General features: G+C 38.8%; 1 protein-coding gene across 3 annotated transcripts in view; it reads right to left on the bottom strand.

The window, feature by feature from the left end:
• gng12a (guanine nucleotide binding protein (G protein), gamma 12a) overlaps positions 1-21105 on the bottom strand; it is a 53311-nt gene that overhangs the window by 11124 nt on the left and 21082 nt on the right. Inside the window, exon 1 of one of the 3 annotated variants that reach the window (XM_055228660.1) lies at positions 1891-1936. The exons of the other annotated variants lie outside the window; for them this stretch is intronic. The gene's annotated coding sequence lies outside the window, so the exon portion shown is untranslated. Of the gene's footprint in view, positions 1-1890; positions 1937-21105 lie in introns of those variants that run through there. 3 annotated transcript variants of the gene reach the window in all.

Here is a 21105-nt window from a genome sequence, read left to right as displayed (position 1 = left end):
GAGTGGACCAATCACAGAGCAGCATTCAGATCCGTGCGGAAGTCAAAGGTGAAGCACCCAAGCGAACCAAAACAGCGAAAAATGTGTAGAAAGGCAGGGAAAATGTCAATAAAATTCAAATATTCTGCACGTGTTAATATGTTTTATGCAGAAAAACATATTCAGTACATTGTTATTACGTAAAGACTAACTAATCTATAAAATGATTGCAAAGAAAAAAGTGCAATTGCAATAGTCAACACAGTTATCAAACACTCAATCTCTTCTAAGTACAACTTTTCTCCGAAAGCGAAGCAGGATTTTCCCAGATGCATAAGTAGTTCCCATGGCGTCAGCATTTTTCCTGCTGATGGAGTATACGCTTGTAATACATCACAACAGTAGTACTACAAATTGACAACTGATTATCTCCCTGGCTGTTATTCTTTCTGAAAAGTCATCAAGCCATATATGTTTATTATGGGTCGACGGCTGTGTGGGAACGGCTGTATTCCCATCAGAAGACATGGAAAAGAGCAGAGTGGATGTTTGCTTTGTGAGACATAGGGAGGGAGGGAGTTGTGTTTGCTTGGAGATAGAGAAGAGGAGGAGGAGAGGAAAAGGTGTATGCAGTGTCAATGAAGACTGAACTATGTGCGCAGCTCCTGTGTAATATCCGTATGACACATTGGTGCAGTTTAAAGGACCTGTACTGAGTTTTTTCTCCATGTATTTGAGCAAAACTGTTCTTCTTGCCCCAGTACAGATATACATATTCTGTATAAGTAGATCTTGAGGTCAACTTAAGGCTGCTGTGTACTGTCTGCATCTAATTATAAAGCGTTTTGCTGTCTGATAATCAGGAAATGCATGGTTAGCAAGCTAGTAAGTAGTTCAGCAACACTTATAAACTCATTGTGGTGAATAACTAGTTAATTAGTTTGGAATGCAAAAGGTAAATGAGGAATAACTTCGGATCATAGCATCAAATAGTCTCTCTCTATGAAGACAAGCACATGACACCACCAGGTCAAGTTACAGGTCAGATCTGTGCAGGGGTGACACCGCCCACAGTAAGAATGCATGTTTTGTCAAGGATTTATGCAAGATCATAGACTGTCTAAAGAAGTGGGCTAACTGAGTGTGACATCAACTATAGCGTTTGGCTCCAAATCAATTGGTCAAACGAAGCTCATCGAGGCTAGTGGTTAGGGGGTGAATTTGGAGTTCCGACCATGAGTATCATAGCAACGAAAAAGGCCGTCTGGAGCCAGGCTGTTGAAGGTAACGCCCCTTCCCGCACCACTGGCTTAGCAGAGAGAGGGAAGGGAGTAAACCTGTTGCTAACGCTAGCCAGAGCGACCATTGGGAAAAAAGGCACCTGATTTGTCTGTTATTAATGTTCATATCTTTATTTATGGACACAATAGCTAAATAAAAACCAGGATCATGTAGAGTGGGTTAATATGAACATTTTAAGACCAAAATGACGAGGCTCAAAGCAGCAGTTTCAATGTAAAGTGAATTGAAGCCAGAGTCAATGGAGACGGAAGCGTGCACATGCTCACTTTCATATTTGGAACACAGCGGCTAGCAGGTTAGCTATGTCCATTTATATATACAGTGTGTAAGACATGTGTAAGATACATAAGTCTAATGCAATACTGTGGAACATTACAGATTAAATGAGCACAGATCTTCTCCAGAAAAATTACACAGTGCACTTTATTGCTCACGATGTGAAATACAAAAAACTACAAACTACAACTGTGAATTAATTTGTCTTTTTCAAAATTGTTTACCCATGTCCTGCAGGCATCATAACCACCAACCATAAAAAAAACTACCTCACGTTGACCATACTATAAACTCCTATTGTTACCATAGCAACCACGGCGACGCTAAACAAACCTCATGATCTCCAGCCAGCTAGCGCACCACCACCCTCCTCCTCCTCGTATGGCCACACTGATAAACGTCTCCTCTACTCCACCTTAAACAAGTTAACCATGCACTATTGAATTCTGGGAAACGCAGTCCACAGAAAACACTGCAGGGCCTGATTGTGCTTTTAGCTTACTCGGAAATCTTGCAAATGGAAAATAGCTGAACTAACATAGCAGGCATACAGTCTCTTTCTATGCGGGGAAGATTGTAGTACAGTGGCTCTTTTGGGATAAGGAAACTTGGAGGATCCCGTCGATCTTGTGGTCGGACAAGGCGCGGTTTTGCATCGGGAGAAGTCTAGACGTTAGACCAGACTTGGGGAGAGCGTCCAAATCCTAAATCAGCACAAATTATAAGTTGGAAATAGCTTGTGAATGCGCTGTTGTTAAAAGAGGCCTGACTAATGCCGTGCCAGGCTTAAGTTTCAGACTACATGAATGAAGAAGGATTCCATTGTGTTTTGTATTGCCAAAGAGTTGTTTTTGAGGTGAGAATTCAGACAGATGAGTAAGGACTTGGAATAGCTAGTGTGGGATTTGGGATGCATAGTAAGGGTATTACTAGCAATAGTCTAGTTATTTGTGGAGGTGTAATTGTCTAATGCAGTGTGGCTTTTGCACTTGGTCCACTACTTTTACTGGGTTCATAATGCTACCTCATAGGTCCTATATTACACAAAATTCACTCTTGTGAGCTTTAAACTATATTATAATGCTGTTATCTCCTGGCATTGTGTTTTGTTTCATTCCCACATGTTGGAGAAATCCTTTATAATTAGTTTGTCTACAGCACTGTTCCAACTTGTGATGTCATGAAGGGATAATTTTCAAGTTTACATCTACCTTTTACCTTTAGTTCAGTAGAAATGGTCAATTCCAGGGCTGAAATTATCAGTGAGTCAACTCTGGAGGTTCTGAGGTTCTTTCACATGAGGCCTGTCCATTTACTGAGAATGAAAAATAGTAATGTGTTCACTTGATGATGATGATTTGTTTATTTCGAGCTTTGATCTACAATACTTTTTTAAACTTGTCCAAGAAAGGAAAAAAAATGCATGAATACACTTAGACTGTATCAGATATACAAAATCTCTTTGGACTAATGTCTCTTTGCTCGAAATGGCGTGGGATGAAGCAATACTTATTTATTCCCACCCCCGTGTTATGCAAGTCAAATGCATTTATAGTATTCTTCCAGGACTTGCATTACAAAGTCACACAAATCTCATAATATTAATATCCACAAAGATTCAAATGTACATATCCAAGACAAACAGCACAACTGCAGTTCAATACCCCACACACAGAGACACAGAAACATTTCCTTGTAGTTTGGATGGTGTTTACTTTAAAATGGTCCACTCCTCTCATTTGACACCTTCCTTCTCTATGTCTACACAGTTTCTTCACAGTTTCCAGGCAGTGCATTATTGTTTGCGTTATACAATGGTGCAATATAGGACAAGATCATTCAATTTAAGTAATTTTAAATGCAATAATAGAGAACTGGTTTGCTCCAAATATCCAACTGTGAATTACTATTATTACTAATTTAAGAAGCATTTTTGATACTTTATGTACAGTAATTACAAAGCATTTGGGAGGCTTGAAAAATGGCACTCAGCTGTCATAAATGTTTTTGTTTTGAAATACTGGGTGGTTCATTTATTTTGCAAACGAGAACACAAAAACACATTAATCCAAATTTGTCTGCTGGTCTACCAATAATCCTTCTATTGACCAGCACTTAGGCTTTGTCCCTGCACCTCTTTAACACCGCCCCATTCTCATGACTAACCGCTCTAAAAATAGCTCTGGTTTTGTTGTCACTTCTGTCTGTCCTCACTGTGTCTTTTTGCACTGCCAGCTGGGTGTTGTCCAAGAGAGGGTCTGAACTTTCCTCTTTCCACAGTAAAAACTCATTATCAGAGCTTTGCACAAGACAAACTGGCCCCGGGGCTGATAACAAGGGCCCAATGACGTCTACGGAGCGGCACAGAGGTGACACCCTTTTGTACACACCCCCTTCTGGTCATCGGGGAGAGGAGGGGGCTATTGTGGAACTGAATGAACAAAGGGAGAATAGAAACATTGCTGGAAATGAGAAAGCCGACCATGCAAGCTCTTGGAAATGATGTTATGATTTTTGTAGTCATGGATAGTAATGATAATAATAATTTGCATGGGAGTGTTCGTGGATTTACTATGACGTTTGGAATAGTCCTATTTTTGCTTCAGAGTAGTGGAGCTGTTATAATAGGGCACACTGTGTAACAAGGAGGATTCTCAAAACTATTGTACATCAGATACTAATTATAATTGTGAAAGAAGCGGTTGCAGACCAGGTAGAGTTGAAAGAAGTTTATCTGATTAGATGAATGAAAATTACAGACAGCAGGCACATGTGTTTGTGTGTGTGTTACGTTACAAAAGACTTATGCAAATAATAAATAATAATAATAAATTATATTTATATAGCGCTTTTCAGGACACTCAAAGTCGCTTCACAGTAGATACAATAATAAAATATCACAAAAATTTACAACATAAAATCAAGAATTAAAAGCGATTTTGAACAGGTGAGTTTTGAGTTCTTTCTTGAAGGTGGGGAGGTCAGAGCAGTCACGGAGGGGTTTAGGTAGTGAGTTCCAGAGGGTGGGGGCAGCGATGGAGAAGGCTCTGTCCCCCCAGGTTCGGAGCTTGGTCCTACAGGGCAGGGACAGGAGGTTGGCGCTGGAGGAGCGGAGGGAGCGAGATGGAGTGTGGCGGTGGAGCAGGTCTGTGAGGTAAGGAGGGGCCAGGTTGTGGAGAGCTTTGAATGTGATAAGAAGGATTTTGAAGTGGATGCGCTGAGGGACGGGGAGCCAGTGGAGCTTGTGGAGGACAGGAGTGATGTGTTCACGTGAGCGGGTGTGGGTGAGGAGGCGGGCAGCGGAGTTCTGAATGTACTGTAGTCTGTTGAGGGTTTTGGATGGTGTACCGTAGAGGATGCTATTGCAGTAGTCGATTCTGGATGTAATGAATGCGTGGATGAGAGTTTCAGCGGCAGAGAAGGTGAGTGATGGGCGGAGACGGGCTATGTTTTTGAGGTGAAAGAATGCAGTCCGGGTTATGTGCTTGACGTGGGGTTCAAATGAAAGAGTGGGGTCGAGGAGCACACCGAGGTTACGGATGAGTGAGGATGGAGAGAGTGTGGTGTTGTCAAAGTGGAGGGTGAAGTGTTGTGAGGATTTGGCGATGTTGTGTGGACCGATGATGATGAAGTCTGTTTTGTTGCTGTTAAGTAGGACTTATACTCAGAGAAAGGTACTATCTATAGAACGCTGGTCCTATACGGGCTTAAACAGAATTTACATACTGTCCGTACAAGGTCATCAATGGATATACTGTTAACTGTTTACAGGAAGGTAGAAAACGTTACTAAAAAGATGCTTGCAGTCACTGAAAAGATGTATTACAAGACCGAAAGATGAATACCCGTAACATGTAACTGAAGTAGCAGGTTGCACTGTAGACATCTTAAAATAAGCATGTGTCGCATTCTTACTGATAAGCAAGTTCACCTCAATGTTTGTGACGCAACATAAGGTTTAAGAGTAAAGTCACAAAATCAGGCTTTCACTAATCGATGCTGAAACTAATATCGAAGCTAGATACTAGATACTAGTATCGATGCTAAAAAAGGGCAGAAATGAATTTTTCCTGAATAGCTTTTAGAATAATCATGAGCTGTGAAGGTATAAGTACAAGTATAAGTATAAGACACATAAACTAGTATACGTACATGGACCACTATGGAACCTACCTGGACTACACAGATATAAGGCCACACCGTAATAGAAGGTACTACAATTAAATGTCCTCATCAGTTGTCATCAAATTGTCATCGACCTCTTATCCCCTAATTAAAAAACCCAAAAGGGATTGCAAAAAAATGCACTTGTCCAGAATAAATAAAATGAATGCGAGTGAACCAAGTCTGCACGAACAAATTCCTTTAAAAAGTCATATGTGTGAGAATGTGCATCTTTGTCATGGGGAATACACAAAAATACCACTAAGATGTTTTCACGTCATATTTTAAACAGTAAGTGGAAGGGTTGGAGGTTTTTTAACCGTAAAAAAAAAAAACTGTATAAATGAAAATAGACTGGATTTAGAGAGCTCCTGGCTGGTCACCGCATCCTGAAGTGGGTGGGGATAGGAACAATGGGCGGAGATAAGTCAAACAAAACAGTTTCAAAGACAGAGAAATTACTTAGAAAACCAGATTTGGGGCAGATTGATCCCCGCTCAGACCAAGAACTGTCTTTCTGTCCTTGGGAAAGCCACTTCACTCACCTTGCTTAGTACGAAAGTGTTTTTTTGCGTGAGTGATTTGTGGTGGTTGGAGGGGCTGATGGCACAGACTGGCAGCCTTACTTCCGTCTACAATGTGGAGTGAATGAATAATCGCGTGAGGTGTTATTGTTTGTTGTTATTATTTCAGAGCCTATGCCAAGCAGGAACTGAAATAAGACATACTGTACTTTTTATGGTAGGCCTATTTAGTTATAATCTATGACCCTTAGTATTTTCATATCATTTTAAATCTTAATATTGATCTAAAACAACTTAATACAAGAAACTCCACTGACTTGTGGGTTGAAAACTGCAGAGTTTATTTCTGGCCGTCCCTTAACGTCACTCTAAATGTCATATGTCAACGGGGAGTAGGTGAACGTGAACACAAGAATCTTAAATAGTGAGGCCTTGATTGTAGGACTGAAGCATAAATAGTACTCAAACATGCATGAATCACTCAAAATTCAACAGTGAGTGAGTTTAATATGGGAATGCATTTGAACAAGGTCTTAAAAGTTCATCTGCTAATTAAAATAAGTCTCTTTCTATGTTATTAAAAGCTCAAAGAGTCTATTATGCATTGTACGTCCGTGCACTTTTAGCATGAAACTTTCCCATTGCAGCCTGTAGTAGTGGGTGGTAAAACCTATATGTATTTGATGATATATGTGTTGGAAAACCCGAGTCTGCAGAGTTGAGCTGGGGCAGACACTGCAGCTGTGTAGGTCGACTTTGGATCAGAGCCAAAATCTTCCGCTGCCAACCCGAAAAAAACCCCATCAAACTCTGGTCTATTGTGCGTGGCATGTGTGTGCTGTGAAAGCCCCATTCACACAGGGCGGGAGGAGGCAACAATGACCGACCATCTCTGAGCCTCACTGTCGCCTGCACGGAACAATAAACAAATAAAGTCAGTCTCCTTGGCTCCACGCTACGGCTGCGCTAGCTCACCAGTGCCAGAGGTAGCACCCAGGGTAAAGTGTGAAGGGTGGTGCAGCTAATGTCACTTCAATGGGGTTTTGTTCTGAAAAGTGGAAAGGAATGCATTTTGTGGATCGTGCACTTAAATCATTAGAATAAAATAAAAATGACATGCTTTATATTTAACTATTGGCCCTTTTTTTTTTTTTAGCAAACATGAATATGCTCAAGTTGTTATAATGAATACCAAACAATAAACAACTACAGACGGTCTCCATGACTCCAGATGCTCGCTCAGCAGTGGCAGGGTAAACTGTGGTGCAGGGTCTTCAATGGGGTTTTGTTCTGAAAAGTGGAAAGGAGTGAATATTGTGCACTCTACAATGTCCATGTAATAATGACTATAAATGAATAAAATAAGCTAAAAAGTAAATGCTCTATATTTTACTATTAATACGTTTATCAAGGCTGGAAATGCACAAGCAGCTAGATCAAAGAATGAGCTAAATGCTAACAACAAACAATACACTAATGTAAACACTGTCTCCAAGTTAATTAAGCCACTGACGTTAAATGCGTCATTATAACAGGTTGTTTTGCTTGTTTGATCATCGCACACACCTGAATATAGGCCATAATAACTATTAGTACTAATAGTAGTAATAATAGTCACCCAAGTGCGTGAAACTCATTAAAAAGCGATTAAAAGTTTGCGTCTGTTTTTATCTAACCTTGAATTTGAATACTTTTCTGAACAATGGGCGGAAAATATCTTATAGACATTTTTATTAAAACCGCACTGTACAGAAGGTTAAGAATGATAATTGCTTATTTAGTTAGTTGGTTATTTTATGTGTTTATGTTGTTTTATTGCACTTGGCGACACAAAAAAGGCTTGAATTACAACACGCTTGAGGAAAAAGTTACTCAATGTAAAATCTGAACTACTGTATCTGAATAAGTACTTTTTTGCTAGTTCCAGGCCTATACAGTTTTGTTCTGAGTGCATATTGTAAACAACTCCAAACATTTATGAACAGAATGAAACCTGAACTGATAAACTAACACATGTCTTACAGAACATACAACAAGTTTTTCTTCTATAAATATTTGCCTAGGATGTTCTACTATCTAAACAACTGCACCCTTTGTGATTTGATAATTGCACTAGCGTAAATTGGGTTTCGATTGTGATATTTTGTGCAGGGTTAGTTAGTTCAGATGTGAGCGGGTACACAGAGTTGGGTAGTACTCAGTTACATGTACTTGAGTAAGAAATGGTACTTTTCAGAGGAGTTTTTGGACACCAGACTTTTACTTTTACTTGAGTCATACTTTTCCCAAACACTTGAGTAATTTCTTGGACCACTACTTGAATAATATTATTTTTATCGATTTGATTTTAATTTTTTACATAACTTTTCTCTTACTTGAGTTCATTTTTTGGTTACTATACCACCTCTGCCTGTATAGCATTGTTTTCTCTGGCTGCATATGTGCCTCTGTGGGACTGGGACTTTTTCAGTGCATTGTCCATTGCCTCCTCTCTCTCACCATGCACGGGCCCCTCCCCTCTCCAGCTGCAGACACACACACACAGAGCCAGGATGGATGGGCCCTCAGATAAGCCCCCTGTACGTCACTCCACTGCACGAGAACGAAAAAGGAAAAAAAACAACAACTCTGGTCATAAAAGCCAGTTTGTTTGCCTGAAGCAGAGGAAATAGAATTAGTCAGAGCATGTGCGTAAACCAGAGGACAGCACAGAGCCTATTATCCAGCGCACTTCTGAGGTGGTAGAATCATGTGAAAATGAAATGGACCTTTGATTAGGTTTTGGATATTCTCTTTGAAATCACAAAAAATCAAAGCGGATTGTGGCAATGTGCAGAAATCAATGAGTAAATGTCAAGTAGTACTTCAGAGCAGTGGGCGAACGATGCTGTTTCTTCCTGTTCAAATGAAGTCTGGACAGGAAGAAAAGTCCAGACATTAGTTATTGGATTATTTCATTAATTGAGTTCATGTAGTGCAAACAATACTTATACCTGCTGCTAAATACATATTACTTAAGCAAACCTATTATGTAAAAATTTCTGACTAGACTACTTTAAACCATGTTATAGTTGTTTCCTTCTTATTCACCCAATCGAAGTTGTATTTAGAGTGATTCCTGCATGTTTGAGTAATCTTTATTCTCCTGTATTCAAAACGTCATTGCTCTGATCAACTCACCGGTTCACGTAACTGTTCTGGACTTTCTTCTTGCTACATTTTATTTTCTTAATCAATGATATGCGTCAGATTCGGCAGCGTTGCGTAGTTATTTTGGTACAACAATCAGCTGCTTGCTAGTGTGACCTTTCTGACCAAGATCGATATAGATTTAAATTTAAAAGTTCCAAATTATATCACAAAGATCCACAGGTGTCACAGATTATAACTATATAGCAGACACAAGCACAATATGTCTTCATTAAAGGTGTTTTCACTCAAAAATTAGGACCTAAAAATTGACTCAAGACACAATCAGGGGCATGGCAAAAGGTGCACTATGTAACTTGTAGAAATATTGCTTTTTCAACACTGTGACATTAAATTTATCCGTCTTGCATTTATCAAAAGTGGTTTTATCTAGTTCAAAATTACCTTAAAAACAAGCATTCTTAGTGTGAGCGGGCTCGCCTCTCCACAGACCTGATAGTTCTTTATTCTGATTGTGATTTATATGTATTTTTTTGTAAATAACCTTTTTTGTATGTAAACTGTGCCTGATGGTTGTGTGTAGCATCTGCTCAAACTCAACTGTTAAATATGAGTCAATGAAGACTTAATCAGACGATGACACATAACACATGAACTGTTATTTTTAAATGATCAAAACTATTACAATAACAATAATACATTTTAGGTCAGATTTGTGTTGTCACAATACTAAGGACTGGACTCAATACTTAATTCCTAATTCCGATAAGACAATGATCGTTAAAAAACACTATCTTTAGACAATAGAATGCAATTTTCTTTCTTTAATATCCCCATGTGTCCTTATATCTGTGTAATCCCTCAGTCGTCCAGTAGGTTCCATAGTGGTCCATGGGTGTACACTAGTCTGTGTCTTATTCTTGTTCTAATACAGCACAAGCTCATTCTAAAACTATTCAGGACGTGTTCAATGCTGTTTTTGACAACTCTAAGCCTGATCATTAGGTTCATCGTGTGAGGAATTTGCAATAGATCTTTTGTTCTGTGTTCTTTCTATCTCTCTGTCTCTATTTACCAAGTCGACTCCTTTAAAGGAAGCTGCAGTCCTGACCTCACAACTTGAACTCTGACCCCATGCAGAGGTCAAGGTTCAATAGGCTGTAAACAAATCAAATTCTCTTGACACTTCACTTAGCAACACCAAAGCGTCTCACATGTCCACCAGAGCAGACCGAGTTCAGCCACAGCTTGTGTCTGCTATAAAAAACTAAATAGACTATGTTTTAGCTTAGTGTTTTTGATCCTAGGTTCAACTCCCAGGTTGTAAGGGACATTTCTGTGTGGAGGAGGGTTGTCAAAAGTAGCGAAAATCAGACACTAATTAGTAATAAAACTAGTATCAAAACTACATACTCATTTGAGCCGGTATTGATACTAAAAAAGTCACATTTACACTAGTATACACCATGGACGTTATCATTTTCTTGCCTTAGCTGGATGGGTTTCATTTTGGGTACTCACTGAGGTTTTCCCATAACATGCACAATAGGCTACACCTCCAGCTAGGTACTCTGGAAAACCTGGAAAAGGGTCCTATTCTCTAGACTAGTCTTGTCACGATGCAAAAATTTCAAACTCGATTTCAATACTATGGAATTCACTCAGTACTTGATACAGATTACGATACAACAACAAAGATAAAAAATGTAAAAAACAACAAATACAAAATACTAGTAGTTTCTTTATGGTAGCATGAGGTCTTATATTCGTTTTGATAAAGCTCAAAATGACTCTAAAACTGCTCTGAAAAGCTCAAATTTTGTCCCATTGTGTGATTTTTCGCAGTAGTATGTATGAGTATGTATGCTCAAATGATATTAATATAGATTAGTGCCTGATTTTCAGTACTTATGACAACCCTACTCTACACTACGGCTGCATAAACAAATTTAGCAACAATATTCAGGAATTTCAGGCATAACGATTCCTTACTGGTAGGAAAGAACCATGTGCCTTCCAACACTTTATTTTCAACAGGTAGCATTTCATTCAACACGTTTTCTATATTCAAATTCAGATAAGGAAATGTGGTTTATTTTTGGATCATCTGATTTCCTGTGCGCTTGGTAATGGATCAGTAACAGCAGGCAATACAACATAATGCATTACAATCAGTGTTTTCAGTCAGTAGCTCTAATGGGATAAAAAACATTGTGCGTGCCATTCCAAACCTGCCTGCTCAACCTGCTCTCCACCTGTTTACTACTGTATGATGTCCTCGTCTGACCTGATGACTGCTTCAGAGAAACGGTTGGTGGTTTACAAAAAGCTGCAAGACAAAATGATGCAAAATAAAAACCTAAATATTACTGGTAAAAGGCTTGGTTTGTTATTGCAGACATAATATCCACGGCTTTTAATGAATCTATCTGTAGACGTATTGATCCATAAATAATAATTGGACACAGTAGCTTGACACCTTACAGTATAATATAAAAGAGACCGGTGTCAAATACGATACAAAAATAACCCGCAATAGGTGAAATCCGCCCCCTCACCACACACTTTATACACTTTTCTCGCTTGCTTAAACACTCGAAAGTTCAAACCTTCGTGGGCGTCTTTGTCGGTGCAGAACGTTTCATTGACATTGTGGGTTTTGTCGGGGAAAAAACTTGCAAACATACAGCACTTCAGAGTCACACTGCGATCCAACATTTATGTAAATTTGTCTGAACACATTCTGTACTGGACAGGAGACACGGAGGACATGGAGGCGATTGGTCTACAGTCCCTTAGCCAATCAGGACCACTGTACACAATTTGTAAGTAAAAATATAGTAAATAAATAGGCTCTATACAAGAGATGGAGTAAGAGAAACAGTACAAAGATGAGATAGTGATTTGACATGACATAGGGTTATTACATAAGAGTGGGTTGAGTGTGGGTAGAGTATGGTATGAACGCAGACCTGTATCTGTCTCTATGCGAGCGGAGCTGAAGGAGCCTTCTGTCTCTCTCTGTTGTTTGTCCTAGCTTTATCCAGGAAACATAATCTAATTATTTCAGCAAATAGTTTGTATTGTACTATACTGCACTGAATACTGTATTATTAGATTCCACTTTCACAACTCTACAATAACGATGACCACTCCTACCACGATTTAATTTATTGCATCAATGTCAAAATTAACAGACCAGGGACCCAGACAAGGGATGTGAGATGTATTGTGTATTGTATTGAATCATGAGGGACCCTGTGACACCTGGCCCCAACCAAAGCATCATGTAATAAGTACAATGATCACTATATCAACTTACTGTTCAGCGTATGAAAGATATATTTTTAGGGCTTAATATTTATTGTGTGTAAAAAAAATTTTAACAATAGTGGGGATTTTTGCCATTTTTATATTTGGTGCTAGGATTTAAGCTGTAAAGAACTGAATAAGTAACTTCTATGGCTAATTATTGGTTCATTCTGCTATTAATTTGCTGCAGCTCAGGCCTTTTGATGATACTGTCTATTGAAAATAACTAGGATTACCCTGCTTTGTGTCAGTGGCATTAAGCAGCTTCAATATTATCGATTATCTCAGTATTTCTTTGTAGTAATATAACATGCTTCAAAATGTGTTATCGTGACAGGCTTAGCTATATGTATTTTTATTTTTAAAACACAAACTACTACTACTAAGAATATCCAACCAAATGAAAGCCAATTATCTATAGTAAAAATATATCAGCCAGACATGTGACCTATACGCCACTGTCGGCCATATTGGTTCTAGTGTTTATGTAAATAATCTAATGCAGGCGTGCCCAAACTCTTTTCACCGAGGGCCGTATCTTGAAAAATATTCGACACGGAGGGCCAGTGGTTTAATACAATGGTTAAATAATATTTGTGTATTTAATAGTTTTGACTTCATACTTTAAATAAGGCTTGAAATATTAATATTAGGTCTGTATGACAATGAAATGTGATGTTATTTAGGTTAGATTGGTAGAATTACTCAAATTTGCCATAAAAAGTACTGATTATGATCAATTGGGCCAGTTCACTTGTAGGTCTGAGGGCCAATAAAAATTGGTCTGAGGGCTGCATTTGGCCCCCAGGCCATAGTTTGGACACTCCCGATCTAATGTAAAACTGCTAAAATAAAATATACAAACAGGCCTAATTTATTGTCGGATGTGATCAAACATATATATAAATTGCATCCTACATAAGTACATCTGAATTTTTAAATAGTGCTGCAATAAATATCAATAAAGTTGTTCAGTTAATTTTGAGCTTTCAGTGCGTCTCTGGCCGTTAGTTAAGTTTGTGGAGAATCTTGGAAAAGTCGTTCAAAAGTCTTTACAACTGCACTGCCTGCCCCTTGTGACATTATTTAGCAAAAAACAACACATTTCACACAAGGTTTGCAAACACACTTTGCGCAACCACATCCGCATCATAAAACAAACACGTGTGATGTGCAATAATATATTTTAAGTTGCTATCCTAGTGCTACATCTTTGCCCTGTTTATTTTCATGCACATAAGAGAATAGCCTATCGTTTCTCATACTATCACTGATCACATATTTCTGATGCCAAAGTTGATGCTAACCTGAGCTAAGGAATTTCAAAAACAAAGTAAGAACAAACAATGTAGCAAGAAGACCTAAAAAGGACAAGTGTGAAAGACCAAACACATCCCACTTTAAACAATGACTGGAATGTGACTGTATATGACCTCACCAGAGCCTGACCAAAACTCCAAAACATCTTTAACTACTGTAAGCTTAACGCTGATTCATGAAACAAAATATCCCTATCACATTCCTGTCCATTCATTTGCCTGCTGTTTTTGTTCCTTTTCAAATAAATGGTGGCGCAACTTTTACTCTTACGGGAAGCGCTGCAACATTAGGTCAATGATCAGGAATGCTTTGGTACAAGGTCCAACAATAAACACAAATAAAACGATTTGGCTCCAGCTACTTTCACTTCAAAGGAAACAAGACTAGAAAATTTCCAAAAGAATCTTATCAGGAGACATGTCAACTTACAAGTCCTTTTGCAGTGATTGTGAGATAAGGAAACTCCAATATTCCAGATTGATTTATAACAACAATGACACACTTTTGACTTATGTCTGTTTTGAGAAATTTACAAGAGGAGTGACATTGTGATTTGAAATTGAAACTGGAAAAAATACATGCTATTTGTTTGCTTTTGACTCACACTTTATTTACACCTGATGCCCCGCCCTGTGTCCTGTTTTGCCCTGAGTTAAAAAAACAACATTGTTAACGTTTTAGAAAGTTAAAGCCTTAATGTCATACTGTGGAACATGCCCGGCAATGCAATAACATTTCCAACAAGACAGGTGGCTGACAACATTTTAATGAATTAGTAATATTGATTTTACTTGATACAAAATGTTCTGATGAATGCTTTTGTTTCAGTACTAACATTTGCACATACACTGCGTGCTTGAATAATCCAATACTTTATACAAAGATGTAGGGTCGTCAAAAGTATCAAAAATCAAATACTAATCAACCACATAGACTAGTCCATGGAGCGCTATGGAACATACCTGGACGACTGAGGGATTACACAGATATAAGGCCACATGGTGATATAAAACAAAGTACTACCATTGAAGGTTGAAAATCACATTCTATTATTTAAAGAAAGAGTATTTTATTATTATCATCGTAGTATCAGAATCGATATCGAGTAGGCTATCAATTTTGTTCCTTAGTATCAAAATCAAGCTTGAAATTTTCATACTAACATGTAAGTTCTTTTAATCAATAAGGATAATAACATTACTTAAAACAAAGCCTTGAATATTTGTTGTTTGTCTCAAAAAGTCCACTGACTAAGAACTTATTTCCTTGTACTGTATTACAAAATATTTCATTCAAGTGACTATTAATGCAACTTTTGTTTTCCTTCTGGCAACAGACCTAAGAACAATTTACGCCAGCAATGGAAAAACAAGGTAATTTCCATATTTTGCAATTCTGCTACAGTGAAGTCCCTGACTGAAGTGTGCTTGTATACACTGTACTACGTCTTGTATGCAGTACTGATGAGATAATAGTGGACATGTTTACATTGAACACTCCCTGTGGATTTATAGCTGTGTTTTCCAATTCCCCTGGAAATCTACAGCTGTACGCAAGAGTACGTCAATGATCACAGTGTTATCAAACACAAAACATGACCTGATTATGTACTGTAAAGATACTAGATAGAGTCAAGGCTAAAGCAAGACACATGCTAGCAGGTTGTGGGTTAGATTGTCAGATGTGCGATTTCACCATTAGAGTAACAGGTGGTTCAAACTAATATGGGCTAGAAGCATAAACTGTTTATATAAATGGCCATAGCTAACCTGCTAACCGCCATGTTCCACATAGGCTCCAATTCACTTTACATTGAAAAGCTGTCACTCCTCTCTCTGTAACTGCTGCTGTCAGACTCGTCATTTTGGCCTTAAAATGTTCGTATTAACCTGCTCTACATGATCCTGGTATTTTTATTTCTCTATTGTGACCGTAACTGAAGATATGAACATTAATAACAGACAAATCAGCTGCTTTCTTTCCACAAGGTCGCTCCTACTAGCATTACCAACATGTTTGACTGACAGCATTGATAAGCACCCGCTCCCTGCTAAACAAGCGGTGCGGGCGGGAAGAGGTGTTCCCTTCAACAGCCATGCTCCGGATTGGCTCTTTAGTTGCTATGATACTCGTCGGAATTCCAAATACGCAACTCAGCTCCAAATTGGCCCCTTTAACTGCTCTAGCCTCGATGAGCTTCATTTGACTGAAGTGAACACTTGGGTGACATCACACTCACTCAGTCAACTTCTTTACAGAGTCTATGGTTAGAAGAGAGGTAAAGTGAAGGTAGAGTTGGATTTGTGAGAGAAAATTAGGAGGAGATGGAGAGGCTGATGGTTCTACTGCTGCAGTTAAAGGGCCGGTACACAATTCTTCACATGTATTTGACCAAAACTTACCCCAGTACAGATATATTGTATAAACAGCTCGTGAGGTAAAAATAAGTCTGCTGTCTGATTAGAAAGCGTTTTATTGACGGAGGTGCGTGTTACCATGCTGGTTGTTGTTATTGATGATAAACTCAGCACGGTAAATACTTAGGATGCTTGGAATACATAAAGTAAGTGAGAAATAACTTTGGACTGCCGCAAATTGTTTAAAGTGAACCAGTTCTGCAGACTAAGACAGGATATTTCGTTGTTTGTGGAAGAAATGGTGGTAGTTCAAAAATGGTAGCCTTGTGACTTGCTAATTGCGATTTATCTTGACCCCATACGACCCCAAAATGTACCCTGACTTAAACTATATGCTCAGATGAGATAAAGCTGTCTGGGGTCACACGAGGACATGTATAATGCACCATTCACAAACGCTGCAATCGCTCTGGGAGTCACTTTCTCAAACATGTCCCATGTGATCATGCTTAGATCCTTTTGCACAGCACACAGCCAAGGCCCATTAGTCTAGGGCCTCACTCCACACAGGCAGGTCAAGGGAGGATGGGGTCAACTTTGGGACATGTTCTACAAATAAACACCTCAAAAGACTTCATAAGTTAAAAATAAAAAGTATGCATGTTAATTACACCTCATATTCAAAATTAGGTTGCTGGTTCAATGCTAGCTCTATTTTTTTTACGTCTGCTCTTTCATTTTGCCGTTGAGCGACATGATTCCTGGCCCTCCCTGACTGCGCTGCTACCAATCCATGTCCATGTTTATGTTACTTAAGAACTAATAAAAGCTCTTATGACATGTAAATTTGATGTTTGATTTTAATCTCATTGAGTTTTTGTCCTTGTAAAATAAAGGTAAATAAATATAAAATAAAATAACAGGCATCCATATAGACTTCGGGTTTATCGTCACTTCTCTGCACCTCCCCCCAGTGGGTTTTTGCTACTGTTAGACGCGTTATGCTCTAGAAATATAGTACTGTATGATTTTATGTAAGAAGAAAAGTACTTTTTACTTTTCAGTTCCGGCAAAAATTAAGTGAAGTAAAAAGTACCCACTTAACTTAAGTAAGATTTTTAGAGATCTGTACTTTACTTAAGGACAGTACTTCACTACTTTTACTTTCTTACCTTTCGCCAGTGACTAAAACAGAGCTAAACTATGCTAAATATACTCTAAAACCACAACTTAACTTTGACAAAATAAAAACCTTGAAAAAATGTGTCAAAGTCTCTGAACCAGGTGTCAAACATTAAAAAAATCTAAAATTTTGAGTGAATAATTTAAATATTGCAGACATTATCATTCATCCACATTCTACTCTTATTGAATCCATATTGCACTCGCTCTATTTCAAGCAGCCCTACTTCACGCAGCCCTACTTCACTGTGCCCTACTTCACTGTGCCCTACAAATCTGCAAACTTTGTCCAATCCAGACAATGCTGAGTCCACCATAAGAAAGTCGAACACAACAGTTAGTCAGCCTCTCCTCCATACAACAGGATGTACACGACTGAAAAACAAAAGATGAAACAAGTAACAAGTGAAAAACAAGAGAGAGGGGCAGGAGACGAAGAGCTGAGTCACCGAGGCAGCGTGTGTCCTGTCTCTTTCTGCAAACAAGAAACACTATGCTCTCAAAGTGGGACAGGTGACACATCAGATAACAGCAGGGACAAAGCACAGGAATATTGATTCACAACCAAATCAGCAAAAACATGCAATATGTTTACATGCTCAGCTCTGACTCGGATTATGCAAGCTGTTTTGAATCGTACAAGGAGAGATGGAGGAGCGTTAGCATGCTAGTGTCGTGATAGTAGTAATCGTAGGACACTGGTCTTATATATCACTCATGTGGGTGTGTCATGATAACACATTTTAAAGCAAGATATATATCGCTACATTCATCATAGTATTCAATCAGTATTTAGTGTTGAATCTTTTCCTTACAATTATGATTATAAAAAAAATAGACAATGACTAGACTAGTCCCGATTAGTCAATTAATCGCTCTGGCCTTACATCAGACATAGAACAAGGAGCCAGTGTCCCAACCAGGACGGCCGGCAGCTGAGCACTAAACATCCCCTCTCACCTCCACAAAAAAACCCTACAACAACAAAACATCCCCATTTGTTAAGACGCCGTGAATCGTATCGCATCAATAGAACACCTGATTTTTGAGTAAACAGACTAGCATTGTAGCCTTAGCATAAAAACTAGAGGGGCCTTTTCAGGAGTCCTAAATAAGGGTGCAGCGAGCTAAAGAAGATGTTAAATGCTACAGGTGTTAGTGGCTATGTGAAAGAGCTAATGGTTGGGACTGGGGCTGGGTTAGCGATGCACACTGAGCTTTTGTGGTACTTTCCATAGAGGGAGAGAGAGAAACTACAGATCAGGGACATCTATCTGAGTGACAGTGTCCAGCAGCCAGCAGATTCAAGGCATAAAGAGAAAGATGGAGTTGTCACGGAGGCTAAATGAATGGCTTGTGTTGGACGACACTGCTACACTTTTGAGATGCTAATGTTAAGGCCAGGCTGGTGTTGATTATAATGCAGCATAGTACGAGCAAAGTCTTCTATGTGGATCAGAAAAAACTTTAACTCACTTAAAGGGGACATATGTGTGAGATTTTATATAATGACACTTACCGTCGTATTTCTGTTGATTCAAACATTTGAATAATCCTGTATTGTTCTGCATTTGAGGCTCAGAATGCTCAGAAAATGTAAGTTTTCACCTACCCCCTATCTCCGCCCATGGCTTTGTTGCCCATTTGCGATCACTGGTTGAACTGTTGGTCTAGAAGTGTCACCTCACCTGTTTAGTGCAGTTTAATGCAATACTGCGGAACATCCTCAGCATAACATATTGTCATGGAGACGAGTGGGCACATCCTCCACCATAGTGCACCTATAACCGGCATTGTGAATGAGATTTTGTTGTTAATGTTTTGTCTAGTAAAATTCAGATTAATTGATCATTTGCAGCCGATCTCATTAACATTCTCCTTAGGTGTGCTGCTAACTGTAGGCACTGCTCTGTCTGAGGCTTTGTTACACTTTAATCTGAGCTTTAATTTAACACATTCTGACCAGAAAGAGCTGACTTAGTTGGAACTACAAAAGGTGAGGTGATTTGAGCTGTTAAACAAACTTCTTACACATGAAATTACAGTCTGAAGCTAGCCAGGATTAGCTAACAGTTTTACAGTTTGTATTCTCATCGTCGTTGTTGGAAAATCCAAAACTTAAACAGGACCGTGAATGCTCGTATTGATCACATATTTCTTAAGTTTTCAGACTTAAAACTTTTTGGCTGTGTTTGCTAATGTGTGCATTGTGTCATCATGGTCACTGCAGAACATTTCAACATAGACATATATGCAGAACACCCCCAGAGTGATGTCACTACAAAGTATCAATCAAAACGAAATAATATCAATTCTACGACAACGAAAAGCCCTGATATTGAAGTCCATTGTAAATCAAATGCATGCCTCCATATTGTGCAACTGCAGCTGTGTATTATCTAGTTTCTATTGCATGCCAAACTATTTCTCCATAAAAAGAAAATCCTTTCCATTTACTGTTGCTAGTACCTGTCTGTCTAGCTGCCTCTCCCTGTCTAGGATGTCCATATTTGGGCCTCCGTACTCATCACGTAGGCTACACGGAGGAAGTAGGTGAACTGTTTCTTCCTGTGAGGGGGAGGCAGGTGAACTTTGGGCCATTTCATCCACGCATTCCTTTAACATGACAAAAACAATCAGGCATTATCAGCAGGACTGTGTGGAGCTAATGCTATCGCTATAGTAGACTTATTGTCCCAAACTTATCTACATTTAACTACTCCTTTGGATCTGACATGTTGTGACTTGAAATTGGACTGGATTTCTTGTTCTGCAAAATGATGCAAAGACTGGGTTAGAAATGCAATCAATGAACTAAAGACACGATATGAAAGTGCAGATAAAAGCCATGTAAGGGAATATTCAACTTCACTTTATAGTTGGGTGGAGATGGTAGACTGTCCGGTTTGCGTGTTCTCCCTGTGTCTGGGTGGGTTCTCTGTGCATTGTGTTCACCCACCGCTCCGGACGTGTCGAGATGATTAAATTAAAAGACGCTGTACCTGGTTTGTCCTGTCCTTAAAATGTGGAAAACCTAACTAGTTCATTTTAATTGGTTTGCAGAGACGATAAAGCTAACAACAACTAGCCTGCAAATGTGCACTTCCTGACAGTGAGACAATAAAATACTTCTTAATTATATGCAGGCAGCGCACAGTGGACTTATTTTGACCCTCAAGAGCTGGTTATACAATATATTTTTACAGGAACAAGAAGAAATATGCTCAAATACATGGGAAAAAATTAGACGCAGGGCTTTTGATACCTCGATGATCATTAAAAACACACTTTATTTAGACAAAAAATGATCGATGCTATTTTTAGTATCGATCAGTGTCTGATTTGCACTTTTGACAAACCTACACGGAATTGCATACAGATACCATTCAGTCAACAATACAATAGAGTCTGTATTGAAAGGTGTAGTCAGTAAACTATAATTATACATGACAGGCCTAATTAAGAAAAGATGGCCTCTGCTTCTCTTACAAAGTCCTGCTTCTGTTTGCTGAAGATAACCTCAGAGAAATGTGGCTATA

This window comes from Periophthalmus magnuspinnatus, chromosome 17 (assembly GCF_009829125.3).
Source record: "Periophthalmus magnuspinnatus isolate fPerMag1 chromosome 17, fPerMag1.2.pri, whole genome shotgun sequence".
Lineage (NCBI taxonomy): Eukaryota > Metazoa > Chordata > Actinopteri > Gobiiformes > Gobiidae > Periophthalmus > Periophthalmus magnuspinnatus.
The sequence above is the reverse complement of the archived record's forward strand: the minus strand, read 5'-3'. Positions and strand labels throughout refer to the sequence as shown.